Consider the following 21,271-nt stretch of genomic DNA (forward strand, 5'->3'; position numbering starts at 1 on the left):
TCTGTGGAAGGGAGAGTTTGGTGAACTAGGAGGTGGAATCCAACCCTCTGCCTTTCTGGGGTTTCTATTATGTCTCCAACAAACAGAGTTGCTGTAAGAGGACAACAGGCTGCCTTTGGCCCTGCTGGGTGGTCCTACTTGGGCATGTCAGATCTTTGGAAAGCTGAGGGAGGATGTTGCCTGGAGCATGGTAGGGTGCTTTGAAAGCTCCCCAGCACCATGGGTCTGTACTTCCTCTCTTTTTGGTCTCCTTCAAGCTGGATTTAGTGTAATGGAGAGTCTTTTCTCCTGACACTCTGTCAGCATTTCTCACAGATGATTATCCACAGACAATCCCATTATTGTTATGACTTATTATGAATTACAGAAGCCTAGCATGGCTGCTCTAGCTGAATAACAGCATGGAGAGCAGTAGAGTTATCAGAAACAAACACTGAGAAGTCTCTTGGCACCACACGTTTGCTTGGCATTGTAAGATCTGTTATGGACTGCAGATAAAAAGTTTGGAGTGGGAAGTTTGGAGTTTCCCACCTAGGAAGGCTGTAAGAAAACAGTCATTCCACGATACTAACACACAAGTGGCAGGTACTGAAGGCTAGTGACTTGTTATATTTTTCATTGTTTTAAATCAGCTTGATCTCAGAAACACTATTTAAATGTGATCATGATGTTGACAGCTTGCTTCCTGGGGAGGTATATACAACTGTGTAGAATTACTGGTGTATATTGTAGCGAGTGATTAAAATTACAAATTTAAACTTTATGCTCATCACTGTGGGTCTTTTAAATACATGGAGAGCCAAGTTGCTCAGCCGGGTAATTTGGTCCAGTTACATTAAATAATCACATATTTATTGGGTCCCATAAACCAAGAATTTGGCTGAAAATCTGTTATCACATTGAGTCTTGCAGTACAATACTGTCTATGTGTTGTCATTTAAAAGAACAGGAAGTGAAAGAAAGGCAGTGGAGAGGGTATTGTCACTGTCATATATATATAAATGATTGAAAATAATACAGTCTATAGTGGGCTTAATGGCTCTTGGTTTCTTGCCTGACAGAAATCTTTCTTGGCACATGATTTTCTCGGTTTTTCAGTATCTATCAGAGCTGGCTCTGGAGCAGTTTAAACATAGCACACTGGAGCATGTTTTACAAGATCATTTGTAATATTGCCTCACCGCCCTGCTTCAGGAGGAGGAACACTAGACCTCTTCCTGGCTTTGTGAAATGATGCTGCAAAATACACATGTACACAATATAGCTAAAATTTATTTCTGGATTTCAATCTTCATTTCATGTGAAAAATGCAGTCTGCTCCAAAGGCGTGGAGGAATTAACATGTTAAAGCATATAGAGAGATTATGATTTAGTGAATTAGTCATAAACTGAAGTACTGGGTATTTTTGCAAAATAACAATGAGTCAAGAAACTGGCTGAGACAGAATAGAAACTGGCCTTTCACACATCCACATGTAGTCAGTGGAGCAGCTTGGCTGACATAAGTTACCACTGTCAGCTGAGCTACGGGATTAACCATGTGTGCGATCCCAGTCAAGGGTAAATGCAAAGTCAACTTTCAACGTGTTTTCCGTTAATATGCTCTACTTTAGAGTGGGATTGGAGTAGCACAGGGTCATCTCACCTGGCTCTGCAGACAAGTGGTGATACATTAACATCCTGCTATTGTAGAGTTTGCTCTGGTAGCATATGTTACGAGTCCCTTAAAAACCTGCCTGAAATTTCTCACTTTTATCTGAAAATTTATAAAAGAAAGATATGAACTGGATACGTGAACATCCACTCAGGGCCCTCTATGTATTAGGAAAGTGTATTTTAAAATGTCTTCAGTGTTTTTCCTCCTTTTTCTCCAAATTTCTAAATGTTAATGTACAAAAAGTTTCAGTTAGCTTTAAATGTCTTTGGGGAGTCCTCTCTCTCCTAAGGTTTTTATGATTCAGCATGCAATTTTATAAAAAAGTCTTATTGAAGCATTTTGAAAGCTTCCCTGTGAATTATTTCTGGCCTTCTGGCATCATGTTTTGCAATTGAAATATTTTTAGCATGATTTTAGAATGTCTGATTTTCCAAAATCACAGAGATTTGTTTTCTCCTGAAACAGATGGAAAATGTGATAAACACCTGAAGGGGATACTGGAAATAAAATCAACAAGTTACAAGTGATATTCTGGTTTGGACCCCTTTAATACTATTAAATTAATCTCCTTTGATCTCAGAGTCTTTCCGTGCAGAAGTCTGGAAGCTTTTTTTTTTTTCCTTTTTTTGGGAGGGGGTGGGGAGTGAAGAGGGGAGGGAACATCCTTTGTGACTTCCGTTTCAAGAATTCATCTTCATCAGCAGAAGGCAGCAAGAAAAATCTCTTCTGACTTGGTTATTTCATAATTTAGCATTATTATAAGTTTCTTCCAACCTCCTCTAAAATATTAATTCCTCTTGCTGTAGTCCTGGCAGCATGATTCTGTGTATGACTATCTTTGGTTTTTCCCCTACTTACAGCTGCTTTCAGATGCATTTAATGACAGTAATTTTCTGAAATAGACTCCCTGAATTTGTCCACGAGATAAAAATAGCATTCTAGATTTTTTTTTCTGTGCTCCCAAAACACAAATCCAGGGGTGAATCTGAGTCCTCAAAGAAACTGTCCAGCCTCTCTCCCCAACCAACCGTGAGCTCTTGCCTGTACACCAGGTTGTTGTCATGCTTTCCTCCCCACCCCTGAAAGGAAGGATTTCTGCTTCTTCTCTGTGTTTGCTTCCTCAACATCTGCGCTGTGAGGACACGATGTGCACGTGTCCTTGTTGCCTGGGCTCCGGGGAGCGGGGCTGTGTGCCGCCCTGGCACTTGTACACGCTGCAGTTTGATCCCTGGCAGAGTCCTGGAGCAAGCCCCTGGGCTGGGGTCCCAGGCTCTGCACATCCAGCAGGAAATGCTGCAAAGATCAGTGGGGTCTGTGCTTCAGTCTTCCCAAAAGATGTGTTAGGATTAAAATTCCAGCCTCATAATTTCTTCCTCATGGTGTTTTTCCTCCCACTGAAGTAAATGAAAACAGGATCAGTCCCAACAACAATAATTATTTCCCAGTGATGGAAATGGGCTCAGTGGGGAAGTACTCTTGCAACAAAGATTGTAATGCATGAAGAAGCCAGTATTTTTGTTTGCGGAGGGACTGCTTTAGTCCTTAGACCCCCCAAAGGTCGGGGTTATCCGTCATGCTCTGTCACTGCAGACAGCTGGTGCCCAGCAGGCGCTGACTTTGTTGCTGTAGGCTTTTGTGTTGGTTTAAGATTTTTATAATTAAATATGAAGCAGCAGTTAAGTATAATACAAACTCAACAGGATGTTTTCTCAGTAAATCAGCACAGTTCCATTGGCTTAATTTATAACAGTTAGCCCACTGATGTGCTGGAATCCTTGCTAGGCGTGCTGACCAGTATTGTTTCACTGCTCTTTTATGCCAGTGTTTGTAATCTCTTGACTCTTGCTTTTTGCTGAGGCTATAGAACTTCTTCAAGGTTATGATGCATCTTGTATGTTTTCAAAGTACTATTGGTCTTGTTTTTCATGGTGTTTTGATAATCCAAACAATAATAATAAAAATTATAATGACAATAATAAAAGGTCCAGGGTAAATTGTAAATTGGAGAGGCATGGTTTAGTGATTGGAGCCTGGTGTTTGTGTCAGGCTTCCAGGAGGGGGGTTTGAGCTCTGCCGGGCAGCTGTGAGTTAGAGGGTCGCCCACTGTGATCTCTCAGTCCTTCAGACAGGACTGCAGCCTGATTTGCTCCATACAGAGGTAAAGATTTAGGAACATTTGCCTTGGATGGTCCTACCTGTTTGAGCAGGTTTGGCTAAAATACACCTTAGAAGTAACTTCTGTTTGTTCTCCTCTGCTTCAGAAGTGGTTTAATTTTTAGTTGAGGTACATAAATGCATATCCAAGAAACAGCTATGAAACAAAATGGTCTAATATTTATTACAGTGAATGGGTCAACGATTCCTGCCAGCATAATCGCAGAAGTTGGTGTCATATATAAAATCATGGTGTCACTGGAACTGAGCTTCGCATAAATCTGATGTTTGACAAATTATAGTATCTTCCAAAGAAAGCAGCTATACAACCTCTCCAGGTCCTTTTGACATATATATACACTTATAATACTTTAACCAAATACAGGATAAAATGTGGCCTAAGAATTTCCAGATTTAGTTTATTTTGACTTTTTTTTTTTTTTTATAATTTTTTGAGGGCAAGGATTGTAGAGAGAAGCATTTGGTCTGATCTACATTTCTTAGTTGTGCTGGTTTTATAATTTGTTGTCAGAAAGTGTAAAACTGTTGTCTGTCTTCCTGCTTATTATAGATCAGAGCTGAACACCCATGCTATGGTGCTGTTCTTGCTGTGGCAAAGCATAGAGAGGTTTGAGCAATATAGGCAATATCTGTCTCCAAGGCTCACTCTTTCTCCTTAGCATCTCTTACCCCATATTGCATTAGTCAGCCATTGTCAGAAAAAGACCTAAGTTGTGTTCAAGAATTTGTTTCACTGGGCCAATTTCACATCTGCTGTAAGCGTGATGACAGCAGGCATTAACTGAAAGGCAGTGTTTTCTGTATTGCCCTAACTGGGGTCACATAGTTGCACAGAGCCTCTCTCATATGGTTTTAACTTCGTTCACAAGACAGGCACATGATAAAGCCAATATTTCAGTTGGGTAAAACAGTGAGGGTGTTGGACTGTTTTTATTAGTAGCTGTGTCCGTGACTGAGATCAGTGTCCTAGCTTTATAATTGCTGAATGCTTTGGTCAGGACCAGCCACCCTTCTTCTTGCTGGCATGAGAACACCCTTTTTCTCCCCTGCCTGGAAATGGCAGAGCATTCCCTGACTGCCAGAGCCATGCTCCCACCGTCTGCTTGGATTGTAAGCAAGAGAAACCAGCGCAGGATTATTCTGTTGATGTGTATAACAGAGTGTGTCTCTTATGATTGACATCAGTGTGTTTCAGTGTAAGTTCTGAATATGCTGTGTTTAACCTGGAGTAGCTTATAGAACAGGCTGAGCAGGTGGGAATAAAAGTAAAGATCCATGAGAGTATCCAACAAGGACATGGTGAAGATGGATACTACAGAAAAGTCTAAAACCAGTCTCTTGCCCAGTGAAAGGATTTGGACTTTTGAACCCTATTTTAATGGATCAAGGAGTCCTCTCTTTGTTTGTTTTTTTTTTTTTTTTTTCTTGTGTACCTGCAGCTTCTTATGAAGATAAACAGGGACATGGAAACTCTTAGATGCTCTTAACATATTTTTATTGGATGAGAACTACCAGCTACTGCACAAAGTGAATCTGTTATCCCTTCAACACCATCCGTGCATCTTCCCTCAGTAATAGGGTAATAAAAGTAAGTAGCTGCTACCTTGAACCTCCACCCAGTTTCTGCTGTGTTCAGGACAACTATCACTTGGTTTTCATTATTTCTTGTTTCGTAAGTCTTTGTTTTCTTTCTAATAACCTGAGGTACCACATATTTTCACTTCATATTGAAAAGAGTGGAGGAATGGGCACTTGAATCATAGCCTGGTTTCAGTTTGAAAGGAATTGTAATGAGACTATAAAAAGAAGAGGACTGCAGTGTATGTAATCCACATGAGGCATTTTGCTAAAAGTGAGACATCATTACTAAAGCCTGTTTACGTCATTTTGATTTTTCTGAATACATTATGAAAAGGATAACATTGTTATGACACGGTGTCTGGTGGCCTTTACATTACTAAGTAATTATTTTATGGCTGATATTCAGGCCTCCAGATGATATAGTTTCCCATATTATTCTCAATGTGATTCAGATTATTTGTTCACTAAAAGCACTGTGCCGACACTATAGAAATACCTCCTGATTAAGCAAGGTGGCTGGTGGATGTAGCCGTGACTGGTTTTGACATGTTCAACCTTTCAGTTTTAATAAGGCTTTGGTCAGTTGTTTCATGCAGACTTTTTTGTGTGGGTTGTTTTTGTTTTTTTTTTAATGACTAGTTGCCTTCAAACAATCATATGAATTTAAAGCATATATTTGTTTTTTCACTATGGAAAAAAAGGCAGCCATGGTTAAGCTTAGGTCAGACATAAATACCAAACTAATTTATCATGACAGCATTTAGAAGAAAGAGTTGTTGAAGAAATGTTTGAATTCTTACAAAAACAGGAGATAGTTTTTAGATTATAGCAGCCTTCTTGCTAGTTGCAGATGTGTTTTTCCTTCAGAAAATGTTCCGTAATTTTAAAGGTGTATAATTTCAGAGGATGTCACAGTTGTCATGGCAATTGCATTAATATTGCATGGGCATAAAGCATGCAATAACATAACGTCAGCTTCTTCTGCCCTCAGGCTACCACGTTACTAATTTTTTCCTTTAAAATTGTGTTAATTTTTCCACATGAACATTCCTATTACAAATATCAGCTAAAGTATCTTTAACATTGTTCACTCTGAATTTGCATAGAGAAGCTGCCACTCTCTCTGCAGAAGGAAGGGACACAAATGCATGACTTAGTTGCGTTGCTCAACAAACCCGGGGAGGAAGGAGGAGTGGTAGATTAAGGTAAAAGCTGCATCTTAAAATTTGGACATGGTTATTCTCCCTTTTATCTGCTACATTTATGTCTTTTCCCTTCATATTTTGGTTATTTTTCTGTCTCAGGTTGGAACTTGCCCCTTTTTGAGTCAATGAAAGTTTGGTTACTGGTAATCAGGCAAACCTCCATGTTATCTTTAAGTATTCATGAAAACAGACACAGGATAACAAAAATACTAAGAGCCAGAAAGCCATAGATATTCCCAGTGGTTCAGACTGTGTTGCTATCACCCATGTTTTACTAGCTCTGTTGGAGCTGAGGAAAGTTAAAGCCTGTGGGATAGGAAAGGTCACAGGGGTACCTTGCTCCCCCTTTCTCTTCAGTTGACATCAGTGGGCTTTATTAAAAGTTACAAGGATGCAAGAGGTGTTATAATTTCTGCTTCTGCATATCCTGGGTATCACTGGAAGTGGAAAATGCTGTGTTAACTCAAACAGCTAATCCCCAAAGCATGCATTTCTCTTGTATACACCTGCACTGCCTGGAGGGGGTGAATCTGATCTTGTAACATTTTGATAAAACCCCTTTTGTAACATCAGCTGCTGCAGCGTTCAGCTCACTGCTTGTCAAGCACTGTTTGTCGGAGTCGATAACCTTCTGCTCCTCTGCCTGTACTAGCTGTCTTTGATTTGGATGTTCATTTTAGGCTTTATTTAGGGCTTTGAAGTCCTGTCTGCCCAGGCATAGATTTGTTAAGTGTCTCAGGAAGATTCATTTCTTTCCCGTTTCCATATGGTTACTACTGTTGCCTCCAGCGGCTGTAGCAGTGTCAGTAGAGCAAACAGAAGAGGGAATCTTTTAAGCACTTTATATAGTGGCAGTGTGTTTTCTGCACTCCTTCATGGAAAAAGTCCATTCACCAAATTTCATGCCCATGTCATGGCCAAACTGATAACACCCAGCATCTCAGAAAGGTTTGTTAGATGTGTCTCTTCAATATTCATAAACATTACACTGTTTTTCAGCATGTAGCATGCTGTGTCCACCTAGAATATGTTGCGTAAACTTGTTTTCATGTTTTCATTACACCCTGGCTGCTTTCTGCACAGCTTTAACCCCGCTGGTAGGGAAGTGAGTGTGCCCGGCTGGCTGTCGCCTTTCAAAGTCTTCACCCTTGAACTTGCCTCCTCCTTCCTCTCCACAAGCTGGACTTTGCTGTCCTTTATTTGTCCTCAGCAAACTGAGGAGGTAGCAGCTGCCTGCTCATGGTAGTTTTATAGTGCATGACATTTGTACTTTTGGGTACAGAGCTTGCCTGGGGTTTGGGACAGGCAGCTATCTGTTGGATAGAGTTATAAATACTGCAGTTAGAGCTACAGGTGTAATGCCTTAGATAATGAAGAATGGGAGGTTGTAATCAATTAACTCCTGAGAGCCTTATAATTAACACTCTTAGGGGAAGGCATTTTTTTCTTCAAACTGTTTGGAGCATTAAATCCAAAGCACAGCATTAGAGACCTAGGAGGGCCCATCAGTGAAGCTGTCACATGCATTAGACTAGGAGCAGAAAGCCTCTGCACAGCAAGCACTGTAATATTTAGGAACATGCACTAGCTGTGCTCTAGATCACTTAGGATTAAAATTCAACTTTGCAGCCGCCTTTTTCAGCACCTGAAATATTTCAGCTACTTTTATTTTCTGTTCTCTTTCTACTTAATGTAAATCAAGTTTATTTTTCAGTGCTAGCTTATGATTCACAGTTAATAGGAAGGTGGAGCAGGGCCAATAAAGCATTTGATTGAGAAGATCTGTTCTGCTGGGGCTTTTGTGAGGAAATGAAAACCACAAACTGCAAAAAAATTTGCTTGTTAAAGATTATGTTGTAAAATAGTATTATTCGTGATATTTTTTCCTGAGTCAGTTAAGTCTTGTATTTCTAGAATTAAGAAGGAGATTCATGAAGTTTAGCCAAGGTTTTTTAATTGGCAGTACTATAAACCAAAAAGAACACATGGTCTACAAACACAGGTCAACTTCATTGATTTCAGTGACTTTACAACAGATAGACACAGATCTTCCCTTATTCTTTGTAGGGACCCTGGGGTTTTTAATATCTCTGTAGAAGCAGAAAAATTAAAATCCCCTTTAGATTTTTAGGGAATTTCTGTCATTATTAGAAGCAGAAAACATCAGAAACCATGTAAGATCTAGGTGTCCCTATAAAAGACATCATTCTTCTATGCAGAATCATGCCTTGCTGACATCTTTTATAGCGAATGACTGCCCCAGAACGAAGGAAGCAGAGGTATTGCTGTCACTCTGGTGTGAATCTGTAGAGCTTTCATGAAGTACATCCAAAATATACTGAGAGCTTCAATGCAAATGCTGCTCCCGAGCACATTTCCTGGAAGACCTAAGGGCAACCACAGCCCTCTACTTCATTATTAATTCCTCTCAATATTTCATACTGCTGAATGATGGACACAAACTGCAGCATGGACTGTAGCCTGAAGGCTGTTGGAAATCCAGCATTGCCTTCCTAACAGTTCTTTCTTGCACAGCATAGACAGAGGTCGCATAAATCTCTGTTTAAAAATATGATAATACTGCTGTTTCTAAAGTGTGGCTTATTTCCATTCAACATAGTTTTGGTACTGCTCTATTCATGTTTAATATTTTTAAAAAATTATTTTGAAGATACTGTCATATATTTCTCATTCTGAGAGGGCAATAATGTTCAAGGTTAATTAACTTTAGCTATACTCTTGGTGGGTTTTATTCCTGATACCATTCCTGAAGCTACTGCAAGTGTGTATGAACAGTAACCATTTTATCAATATCAAGCATATTAGGCAGAGATAATATTAAGCAGAGATAACCCCATAGTTTGAAAAATGAGGCAGTTTCAATACTGACATGATAAGTCTCTGTGTGTTAAATGGGCAGCTCACAGAAATAAGTGTCTCTTGTCACTCTTACTATCAGCATGTTCAAGGTCCAATTTGATTTTCCTGTAATCAATAGTAAATACCCTACTTGCTGTGAACACATTTAAAACCCTGACTGCAATTACTTTTCCCTATTTTGTAGATAAATTCAATCTGTCCTAATCTAAACACTTCCAGATCTTTCTGTGTATTCCCTACTGGGCACTTTATCTCTCTTTATCTACATAACTCTGCCTCAAAATACTTCTCTTTGGTTATCTGGTCAGCAAGGGGCTGACACTGCTTTGGTTCATCTCCATGAAATGAGTGTTTCCATCGCAGGGGTTAGTGGTCTGTGGTGCATCAGTCTAGGGAGGGCTGAAGTAGGGTCATGGAAACGTCACTCTGGGTGAAGTTTAAAATGTAAATAAATCAGAAACATATTAAAATGTCTTTGCTTTCCTTTCTATGTAGTAGAAGTACAGCTGGAAAAGACTATTTTCCTCTTTCTCTCTGTATGAATGTAAACTAATGAAAAATTTGTAACAAATTCTTAACCTTTGACAGAAAACCCGCTGTGTATTGATGAATAAATTGATTTAATTTCCCTAAAGGGAGACACAGGTTCAATATTCTCAGCTGGGGCAGCACTGGTAGTATATGTGGAATTAGATGATTTTTTTTTTCTTTTTTTTTAATATACTATTTTATTGTTTACCGTTTTGAATAACGATTCCTACACTATTACCCTGGATCAGGGTAATCTGCAAAGTTATAAGAGGACTGCTTGTGGTTCAGAGCCTGTACAGTGGCACAGCAGATGTGATGAATTTCTGTCTGGTACCCCGTGCTTCAGGATAGAGACCGAGTGTCTCACCCCTTATGCATCCTCCTGACATGTAATGGGATTTGGTTTGGGCCTTGCTGCTCGAGCAGTGACCCAGCTGTGGAGGAGGGATGTTGGAAAGCCATTGACATGGACTGTCCGGCAGCACAGACACATGGGACAAGATCCAGGGGTTGCCTTATTAAGTCCCTTCATTTGTCTGTTTTGTGAATTGCTATCATTCTTCCCATGGAGAAAAGACACATCCTCAAACTTGGCAGAGTGTGAAAACCTTACTCATACATGCTTGCTTTGGCTCTGATATCCAGCATGTGGGAAGGGTCAAAGTCCTGAAGTAATGGTTGAGCGAGCTGAGCTGATAGAAGGCAAAGATGTGCATCTGCCTCTGTCCTGCACAGGGAGCCTGTAATATAGTTTGCAAGCAAAACTGTGCAAAATCCTTCCCACAAAGTGTTTTCCAAGGTGGCAATTGGGATATCTGCTGTTTGAAGGGATGCCTGCAATGCAGGTTTCTTGAAGAGGTGGGACAGCAGAGTTTCAAGGAGAGATAACTGTGCTAGAAGTGAACAGAGGAAGCAATGTTCTGCCTTGCACTCCAGCCAGCAATAATCTCTTTCCCTGCTGAATACTGCATTTTTCCTTTATAAAAACATTAATCTTGTAGGGTATTGGGACATGGTCAGATCCTGCCAAGAACAAATTGTTAAGTAGTTGATGTGCTTGTTGCCTCTTAAATCTGTGACTTGGTTTTCATTTTGCAAAATAAGTATCATGGGGCAAAAATGTATTGGCTGTGACATGTAACTATTTCCCAGAAAAATTAATTTTAAACTGAGATACTGAGAAACAAATAGTTCTTAGAAGGCTCTGTTTGTTTAGCAGCTGTTGTTTATATATGAAACAGTGGAAATTTGGTTAAAATCGTATGGCCTTACATTTCAAAAAAGGACCCACTTTATCTGTTTTCAGTCGGCTTTAGGTCATGCTACCATGCCTGAGTTTCAGACTGACAATGAACGGATCATATCTCCACAGGAGCTCACCCTCCGAGGTGTCAGACTCAACCTGCACGGTCCAGAGGCAGCACAGCAGCAATTTCTCTGCTTGAACTCTGCCCTCTGCTTTCTTTGGGGCTTCCAACTACATTCAGCACTTCAGATTTCCACCTCTGTGACCCTGTGGCTATCCAACCTTCCTAAAGTACTTGAGATAAAGAAAGTTTCAAATAGGGGTGTGCACAAGCATCTTACTTAAAGGCACTTTATGGAAATGACAAAAAAGGCATGCCAGGCTTCTGTCAAGGGCATTTCTAGAAGGTGCCTCTATTTGTTCCATGGGGCAGACCCGAATGCCATCACACATACAAATACACACGCTCAAATCAATTGTCCATTTTCATAAATAAGGATCTACTGGAGCATAATAGATTTCAATAAAAATTATAGCAATAATTAATATGCTGAGATAATGAAATATGCAATAATTTTACAAAGGAGCAATCTGGAAATGCAGTTTGCACTAGTCTGAGGTTCACTATAAGCTGACCCAACTCCTACCAAGAGCAATAAGAGTTATGGTCTTACATAGCAAGATCACTCTGTCCTTGAACTTTACTGACATTTATGCTTTGTCACAACCTAAAAATGGAAATATTGTTAAATATCAGCTCATAAGACATTTTATTTTTTTTTCCCCTGCATACTTAGTTATTAAAGCTGTTGCCAGTCACTGTCATGGAAGCTGTGTCAGACTGTTCATATTCCCAAGGTACTCACAATTTGGGAATGCATATGTCTGTCTTCTTGCAATGACAAATACTGCTGTTGTGCTGGTGACAAATTCTGCAGTCATTTCAATAGAATTTTTGCTGTAATTTATAAGCATTTGTAAGGCTGAGACAGAAGAAGGGAACATAGGAAACTTAATTCTTAGGGCACCTGTCTGCAAAGAGAGGGGGATGGTCATAACCTCGCCTACAGGACTGGAATACTTTGACCCCTTTCACATTTGGCTGTATGAACTTTTCTGTAATTCTAGTGTATTGAGAAGATGCTGGATTTAATGACAAATGAGTTAATAAATCCTTTCCTTAGTCTTCTAGTTGGCTTCCACAAGAGAGAGATCTTTAATTTAATATGTCATTGACCACTCTCAGGTATGAGGTTACCTCCACAAATCTTTTTGTACTGTCACCTCTTGGTTGGTTATTAAATTGGTGCTGTCTATAAATTTATATGGTTGTAAATTATTCGGTACTTATTGAGAAGTTCCATTCACCCTAAGTATTGTCTTCAGGTGGTTGTTCAGAAGCAAAACGGAAATGGATTAATTTATTTTTAATGGTAACTTAAAGTGGTATATAAAAAAATTACTATGTTCAATATCTGAATTTTCCTTTCAGGATAAATGTAAAATAAGATAAGCTTTCTAGACTAGACATTATTGAACCTTTTTTCTAAATCAGACTTTTAAAAACTGTTATATTTATGTTCAAAAATAACCTGATGAGAATTTTTATGTATAATCAAGTTAAATAATTTATCGCTACACCAGTCCTGCTTCTTTTATCCTGAATTTGGAAATGAATGTATGCCTAAATGCCCTCAAAATATGTTTCCTCCAGAATACATCTTGAACTTTCAATATTTTCTATCAACTAGCAGCACTGCCCTTGAGCCATTGACTTTGGTGCAGCAAACAGGAACGGTATTTCTGTGTTTCCTTTGAAATATTGTTAGTGCTACTGGGCACTGAGCACACTGAGGGCCTGTAGCTTGGCTCACAAGGTCTTTGTATGAGGAGCTAAAAGTTTCTGGTGTGGACAGAAGGGTGTGTAAAGCCGGAGGCGCTATGGGGCATTTATGTGTGGAGTTCATAGCAGCACTAACATGATGCTAAGATGGAGCTCACCTACTGTGCTTCAGAGCAGATGCTCTGCTGCCTTTACGCACCACTCCACTTGTGGTTTTTGCATGAGGAAAGCAACCCCTCCCAACAACCAACCATCCTCTAATCATAAACTGAAGTCATCCACTTTTCATTATTTTTATGGGTTTTGATCACGTTTTTAGTGTTGCTAGGCAGAGAACATTTACGTGATGGCATCAAGGACAGAATCAGGAGCGTCAAGTAACTCACCGGCAGCAAATAGGTATCACAAGCATGGTGAAATATCAGAAAAGGTTGCTGTGTATTTATTTTAAAACACGATACTTGAAATGAGGAGAAGCTAAAGGGAGGCAACATGGTTCACTGTAGCTCAGCAATTTTTTACCAACTGAAGTAATCTATGTTCTCAGTAACTTCTGGAACATATTTAATCATGTGAGTCACATGTGCTATCGATCACTCATTAATGACCACAGAGATATTAGGGGATTATTTGTTTCCCTTCCCTCCTCAACTTTTTATATTTTATTGTTCCAGAATTCATTGCTTCTGTCCCATTGATTTCAGGGTGATAAAACCTGACTCTTTATTTAGGAATTCTGCCAGTGTTACGGGCAATTTTTACACAAAACAGTCATGGCTGCAGAGTCTGGCCCTGGGTTGTTATGTTAGCTAGAAACATTCTCATATTAATTATAATTGCCATCTAAATCTCTGTTTTAATGCATGTCCGAAGCCCTGCCAATTGGCCAACATGTAGCATGCAGCCAAAGCTGACAAACCAAATTGGGAAGATGCTGACAAATAAAACTGAGGGTGCCATTTGCAGATTCTTGCCCTTTCCTGCCCTCTTTTCTTCCCCCTGTGCTGCTAAAAAATATGAGCATGTTAATTAAAAGGAACGAATGATGCAGTAGCTAGATCATCACACTGCTCATCCTACATATGGTGAGGCACTTGGTATATGTAGCTGTCATCGATTTCTGGATTTAGTGCACTTCCAAATTATTTTTGCCAAAGTGCTTGTCTTCACGAGCAGCTCCTCTGTCCTCTGGGATGGGGAGTGACACCAGCTGAAACTGCTGGCTGGGGTAAACACTCCCTGACCCTGCAGGAACTGGGCTGCTTATTTGTTCCCTGCTTAGTATTAACAGTTCATGACAATCTCCGATCCCACAGTTGAAAGAAGATGAAATCTCAAAGCTTTGGATTGATTCTAATTTGCTTCTGTGTAGGGATTCCTACACGGGAAATACTTGAATGTGACCTTCCTTTCTCTAATGTAGCTGACTGGCTTTGAAATCCCATGAGGCACATAGTTATTCTTCTTGATAAACAGAAGTTCTCTATGCCAACAAATTTCCCAGTTTTCATCATAGTTCAGCTATTTTTTCTTTTTTAAAATAGGCTTGGAAAAATAAACTAGTGCATATAAACCAACTTCTGAGTCAAGAGAGACAATGCAATGAGTTTAATGTCTGCAGCTGGAAGCTGGAGTAGGACTCTTCTTTTTACACGTCTATATTTCACTAAATATAGAAAAAATTCAAAGAAATACCTTTTTATTCTCCCCTACAAAATCTTTAGCCTCCACTGTGCAAGCAAGGTGTAAAATGTGTAAATAATTGATGCATGTGGTATAAAAATGACAAGACCAGAATAATTAATGTTTGAGAACGGGTGTCAGTGTGATACGTAGATATCCACCAGAATGATGTCTGAGACTGAAACGCCAGTGTTTTAGCAGACATAAACTGCTACAGACCCATGAGTTGCCTGGGCTATATTGTATTATTGTTGGTTAAAGATATATAGCTGTTGGAATATGCTACTATTTTCAGTGAAAATTGCACTTAAGCTCATATTTAGATTCTATATTGGCACCTTTTCCTGCTTCCTACAGCAAGGAAAAACCTGCATCATTGACAAAGTGGAATAGTATTTTTTCGTGGAAGCTTAAATTCTCATTCTCCATCCCCCCACCCCTCCTGCCCCGATACACGAGTGATGCTCCAGTTTCTATCCTGAGCAAAGCTTCTGCATGGTACGAAGTGGCTGCTCGTGTGTTTCCACAGTTACTAGGGTTATACTAATACAAACCTGCAAACATATTCTTTCAAACAAGGTATTTCTCACAGAAGAGAACAAAGATACTGTTGTTGATATCTATGAAACATATGTTTACCATCAACTTCTGCTTTGTTGATGTTATCTTAATATTTCTAAGATGCCAGTATCTCTGGGTAGATCACTGTGTTCTTGTTGCAACAACTGAGTAGACATTTCATTGCTGGGGATGGTAAAATGTAGAAACTTGAGAGGTGGTGCTACACAAAGATCATTTTCAGTGTGCTATTTTTATTTATTTGGATCTGCTCTTAAACCTTAAATTTTCACTTTTGCTAGACAGAATATTCCTTATTGAAATATGTATATATTTCTTAGTCTGAAATATGCTGAGAGGTGAGCTGATTTCCACTCTTTTTTGGCTATTCCAGGTCCATGGCATTTGCAGGCTTATGTGCAAAGGCAGTTAAACTGACCTTCCTTTAGAGGAAAATTATGTGAGTCACAGGGTGAGATCAGGCTTCAAAGTAGGCACAGATCCATCCCTCTCTTTGCTGATAGGATCTCAGACCATATGAATGAACATCACAAATTCCTCTATTCCTCCCTGTTAGTCGTGGCAGTTGAACCTAAGGCCTGGAGCTTGTGAGAGAGAAAACACAAGCTTCTTCTGTTTGGCTGCATGTTTGGAGATGGAAGTAGATAACCTGAGGGTTTAGCTGCGCTGTCAGTTAATCCATGTGAGGTTCATTTCAGTTTCATTCAGAGGTTGGCCACAACCTCCATACACTCTCCTTACTCAGTCCATTGTCACAGTACTAAGGTTCCTGTAGTCAGTATATTGCTGTTTACTTTTGATTAGGTTAATTTTTAGCCAGATCAGTTCTGGTCATACAGACAAATAGACAGTCCTCTGTTGATTGCTTGTCTATATTTTCCCCACAGATTTTAAAAAAAAATAAATAAAAGAACAATAATAGGGTTAATGGTTTAAAGCTTGGGTCTAGTTGGATAATCCTAAATAGAGTAAGGTTCTTGGCCATTGTATGACTTTGCTTTGAATTTCATGTCATGTTTCAAAAACCTGGAGCATTTGCACATGGAACACTCCAGTACAGTTCAACAAGGATATGACCATATTCCTCCACTCATTTTATAATATAATTAGATTTTACATGTAGAAAATACTGTTTCCTTTAACTCTGTAAACATCTCAATTAAAACCAATGTCCCTAATGAATTGCTGAAGATTCACAGAACATCTCTAATAAAGTAAGCAAACAAACAGTCCAAAAGAGATTTCCAGACACGGTCTCTGCTCTGCCTGTAGAACCCAAGCTGCTTTGTCTGCATCCCAGCCACTTGATCTCCTCACTTTCTGCTGTGGCTTCTCAAAGAAATATGAGGTACACAATATATATTTGTTTTAACAGAAGTCTATCAGTTACTCATGGTCTGCTAGAAGTTGCTCTGGAGAAGGAATAAGTGCTCAAGACCTAAGACACAAAGCACTGAGAATTTTCACGATTCCCAGATTTCATAGGGGCATATACTTAGAAATTACTTGAATTTTTTTTTTTTTTTTTTTCCTGGCAGCCTAAGACAGTTTTCACACAGTCCAAATGCTGTAATTCTTCTGTCTACTCTTTCACCTCATTCTCCTCTATCAGTCAGTTTTCCCATTCTCCTTTTCCTTTCTTTCCTCACCTTTATCCCTTCGCTTGTTTCATTGTTTTTTCCCACTTGATGCTTAGCAGACCATGTGTGGCAGCAGAGACATTATTCAGTAGCAGCTCTATGGAATTAGGAAGCATTTCAAAGTGTTAATAAACTGGGAAAAAAGAGTATTAAATGTCCATAGGAGGGAAAGACAGATGTAGAAAAGTTTAGGAAATGTTAAGAATGCCCCTTAGGACCAAAAATCCTGTTCTTAATAAGCATTAGAAAACGGGGTAGTCAACAATGAATGGCTTCGTGTTGAGGACTGACTGCAAATTTACATTTTTTGATCTGTTTTTCTAAGTAGTAGACGTTGTGTGATGATTCAGTTTGTTTGTATGATCTGCCTTTCCCCCCTTCCTCACAAACATTTTTTGATCTGCTGGTTTTAACCAAATTCAACAGGAATGTGGGTGTCTCAGGTGTTCCCACAAGTTTCATGAAAATATTTAGCTGGGCACAGGAAACACCAGAATTCAAATATTTTCAAAAGTGGGTAGATGCCCACTTTTTGCTGGGGATATATGGGTGCCACCATTCCAGCTGTAGTGGATGAATATGCAGTTGTCTTTCTGTGCTTAATGTCTCATCAGTGTGCAGGCTCAGGGTTAAGAGAACTGCAGTGAAGTGCAGCACTTCTCTTACAGAAACACAGGCATTGTGAGTGATTCTGTTAGTGTTTCCTCCCCAGTAAAATCATAAAAACAGCACCAAGTTTGACACAATGGTCCCAAACACTATAACCAGTTTTAGGATTTGGGAACTTTCCCCTAACTTTTCTAGTGAGCAGGAAGGTTGAATCTGCATGTGTTGTTTATATTTAGAGCCACAGCTCTCACGTCTTTTCTCATGCCTTCAGGATTTGCACACCACCTGCAGGAACTATTAGATTAAATCCTTGGACTTTGGTATGCAAACAAACAAATAGTTCTGCTGTTAGCATCCTTCAAATTAATTTCAGTGCACTTAGTTGTTTTCTCTGAGGTCTGTGTCCTCAGAGAATACTGCTGAATGTCACTATCCTGCTGCACAGCCCTAAAAATGCGTGCCTAACATCTGAACTCTGTGTTTTATTCTGATCCTGCCTCTTTAATCTGTAAAATACTCGTTATACTGTCATATTTAGCCGAGAAAGTAATAATTCCTCTTCCATGAATGGCACTCCTTGAGACCAGTGCTGAAACTACTTAACAGGAGTACTAGGTCATCCAGGCTATGAGCCTGACATCATCTATCACTTTGTTTTTCACTTTTCTGCTCTGCACCTTTACTGATAAACTGCTGATAATGCAAATCTGTCACAGGCTTGAGGGACTCTAGTAATATTTTTCCATGGGGGGGGAAAAAAGTAGATATTCTCAGATACCAGAAAGACTTATCTCAGAAGTTTCATCTTGACTAGGATTATCCTGTTGGGCAAAATCAGAAAAATAAATTTGCCACAGAAGTTTCACACTGTTTTCAACAGATTTCAACAATTTTAATTATATTACTTAACATGACTTTTCAAAGATCTTTTCTCCATACCTGTCCTCTGTTAGACCTCAGAGGGCCATGCTTCCACCCAGCTGCACTGGAGGGGGAGGTGGCAAAAATTGTGAATGCATCTTCCTCTCTGCTACTGGATATTGCTTTTTCTCATTTTTTCGTAGGACTTCCACAGTGTCCTACAGCTCCTGTTCAGCATGAAAACCCAGATAAGGGGGGTGTGAGGTGGTAAGAATCACTTTTGCTGCTTGCCATTTGCATCCTCTTCTTATATATCAGCTACAATGGAGAAACCTGGCCAAACCCATTAATCCCAAGGCCCATTGACTGAAGAACGTCCTGAGTGTTAGTGTTTCTAGGGAGTGAATTCTATACCACACAACAAATGTGCAACCCAACAACAGCACTGAGCTGGCTTCCCTGGCTCATGCAGGGTGTCCTGCTTTGGCTGTGATTAGCAGAACGGATTCCAACTCCCTGTCAATCATTGATCTATTATGTTTCATCCTGTCATGTTCACCTCTTAATATGCTTTGCTGCAGTGAACTTTACCTCCTGCTTGTATGTCCCTCCTTTTAAGCCAGCTGTGAATTTTCAAGCTGATTGAACTCTCGCTGGGAGATAACTGTGTATTGTTTTCTTGATCAGCAAGGTTTCTCACAGACCAGCTTGTCTTACCAGAAAAAAAAATACAAAATATTCACAGCAGATTTAGCTCAAGCTACAGACTGGCTTGAACATAAAAGGCATTATGAAAAGAGAGATGTTTTCTCTGTTTTCCTCTGGACTGTAAATGATGCCATTCAGCTTCACTGGATGAAAGCATGACTTCAGAGCTTGTAGTAGCTATGAGCTTTACAAATGCAACCATGAAACTCTTCATGTACAAAGTCAAATGTATCTGTCCTCTCACAACCTGAGTGCACTTTGTCAGCAGGCATCTTCTTGCACAGGCCTGAGGAAGCAAAGCGTTTCTCTGTATCTGAAGCTGTACTTTTCTGTGCCTATTTTTAGAAACCTGAGGGTGGACTCTTTTTTTTTTTTTTTCTTTTCTTTCCCAATTGAAGTTTAAGAGTGCTTCACCGAGTTTTGACTGTTTGTTTTATTCCTTATGTCTCTTCAGTTATCATTACTCCAGGCTGATTCACATTGCTTTCTAAATGCACACGTTTGGATGCCTATTGTCGAGGGCTTAGCAACTGCATCACACTGAAAAGCCCAGGCTGGCTGAGGCATGGCTGATGCTTAAGCTTTACTCCTCTCTGTCAGGAAAAAGGTCATTGCTATGAGCTCATGACTGAGCAATGTTTAGCAACATTTGATTATCCTGTTTTCTACCTCTGTCTTCCTCCTCCCACCATCTCCTTTCCTGGTCACTGTAAAATTTCTTTAACCTTGTTACCAGTTGCCCTTCAACCAAAGCTTTGCAGCATTGACAGTCATATAGTGAGGCAGCTTAGGGATATCAACAGAACCCTTACTCTTGGCCACTAGTTCTTCATTTTAATTATGTATCCCAAAGTCACGGGGCAGACTTTCCATTGCCACTTCTACAATATATTGCATGAATTTTCACTTATTAAACTGAATGGACAGACTTCAAAACTCAGGACTTAAATCACAAGCCTTGCCTACACGTGATTTTGACAGTGACTTGGCATAGGCTCACTTTGCCCTAATAGACTTTGGCCATATCCTTTATTCATTACATACAGTTAATTTTTTTATTTTCTTCTTAAACCAACAGGCTATAGTAGTTTCAGATAGAATATGTTTCATTTTGTAACAACTTTGAGTGACAGATGATTTCCAGAAATTTCAAAAAATGAAACAGGAAAAAAGGAAAAAATTAGCTTTTTATAACTAGGTCTGCCATCAGTATATACTTGTCAGTCTGCTCAAAAGCCAAGATAAATAGTAACGCAGAAAGAAAAGCTACTTGTCAGATTTTAAGCACAAGCAAAATCATGGACTGACAGACTGCAAAAAGTTTCAGACTGTTTTTAGAAAAAAAGGTCTTTCAAAAAACAAATTTCTACCCCAGTTATGGCAGCTAAAGAAAAATAGCTGTGTTACGGGCCAAATGGAAAAGTTAGGTATGATTAAATGGGTATTACTGGAAACAAGGCCCCATGTTTCACTTGATTTTCGTGGGACTTATAAGTGCTTCAAGGAAAGCTTCACATACTGTGTGCTTAGAAACTGAATTTACAGTATGTATTCTTCAAGCAATTATATAAAGACACTTCTGCAGTAAAGCCTGGAGACTCTTGGCCAGCATACTCTTTAAACCATCGAGGTTGTGGTCCTGGTGCTTTCAGCACTGACTGCTCTTTGGCTGCCCTCAGTGGCTGGTTGGCAGATGCCAGAGCTCCCAACCGCTCTCATCCACACTGCAGGAAAAAACACTATATTTGCTTTATCGACCTTCAGCATCTAGTTTAGATTATTTTACTGGTTTCCTAGATAAGTATGATTTATCCTCTTTGCCCATTGGTAGCTTAGCAGAGTATTAAAAATAACAGCAATAATAAGTGTAGCTTGAGTCGAGTTCAAATTGTTCTTATTGCAGGTAAGGCTCTATCAGTTTACAAGGAACTGTCTCAGTGCTTCAACCTCTTGAGAGAATCCCCATTGCATAAAATAAAATCTTTCCTTTCAAACTCTTTAATTTCCTAGTCTGTTAGTGTATAAGTTCAAGGCTCCACACCTGCAAACCCAAAGGTCAGCACTGAGCCTGGG

Source organism: Athene noctua, chromosome 3, assembly GCF_965140245.1.
Source record: "Athene noctua chromosome 3, bAthNoc1.hap1.1, whole genome shotgun sequence".
Taxonomy (NCBI): Eukaryota; Metazoa; Chordata; class Aves; order Strigiformes; family Strigidae; genus Athene; species Athene noctua.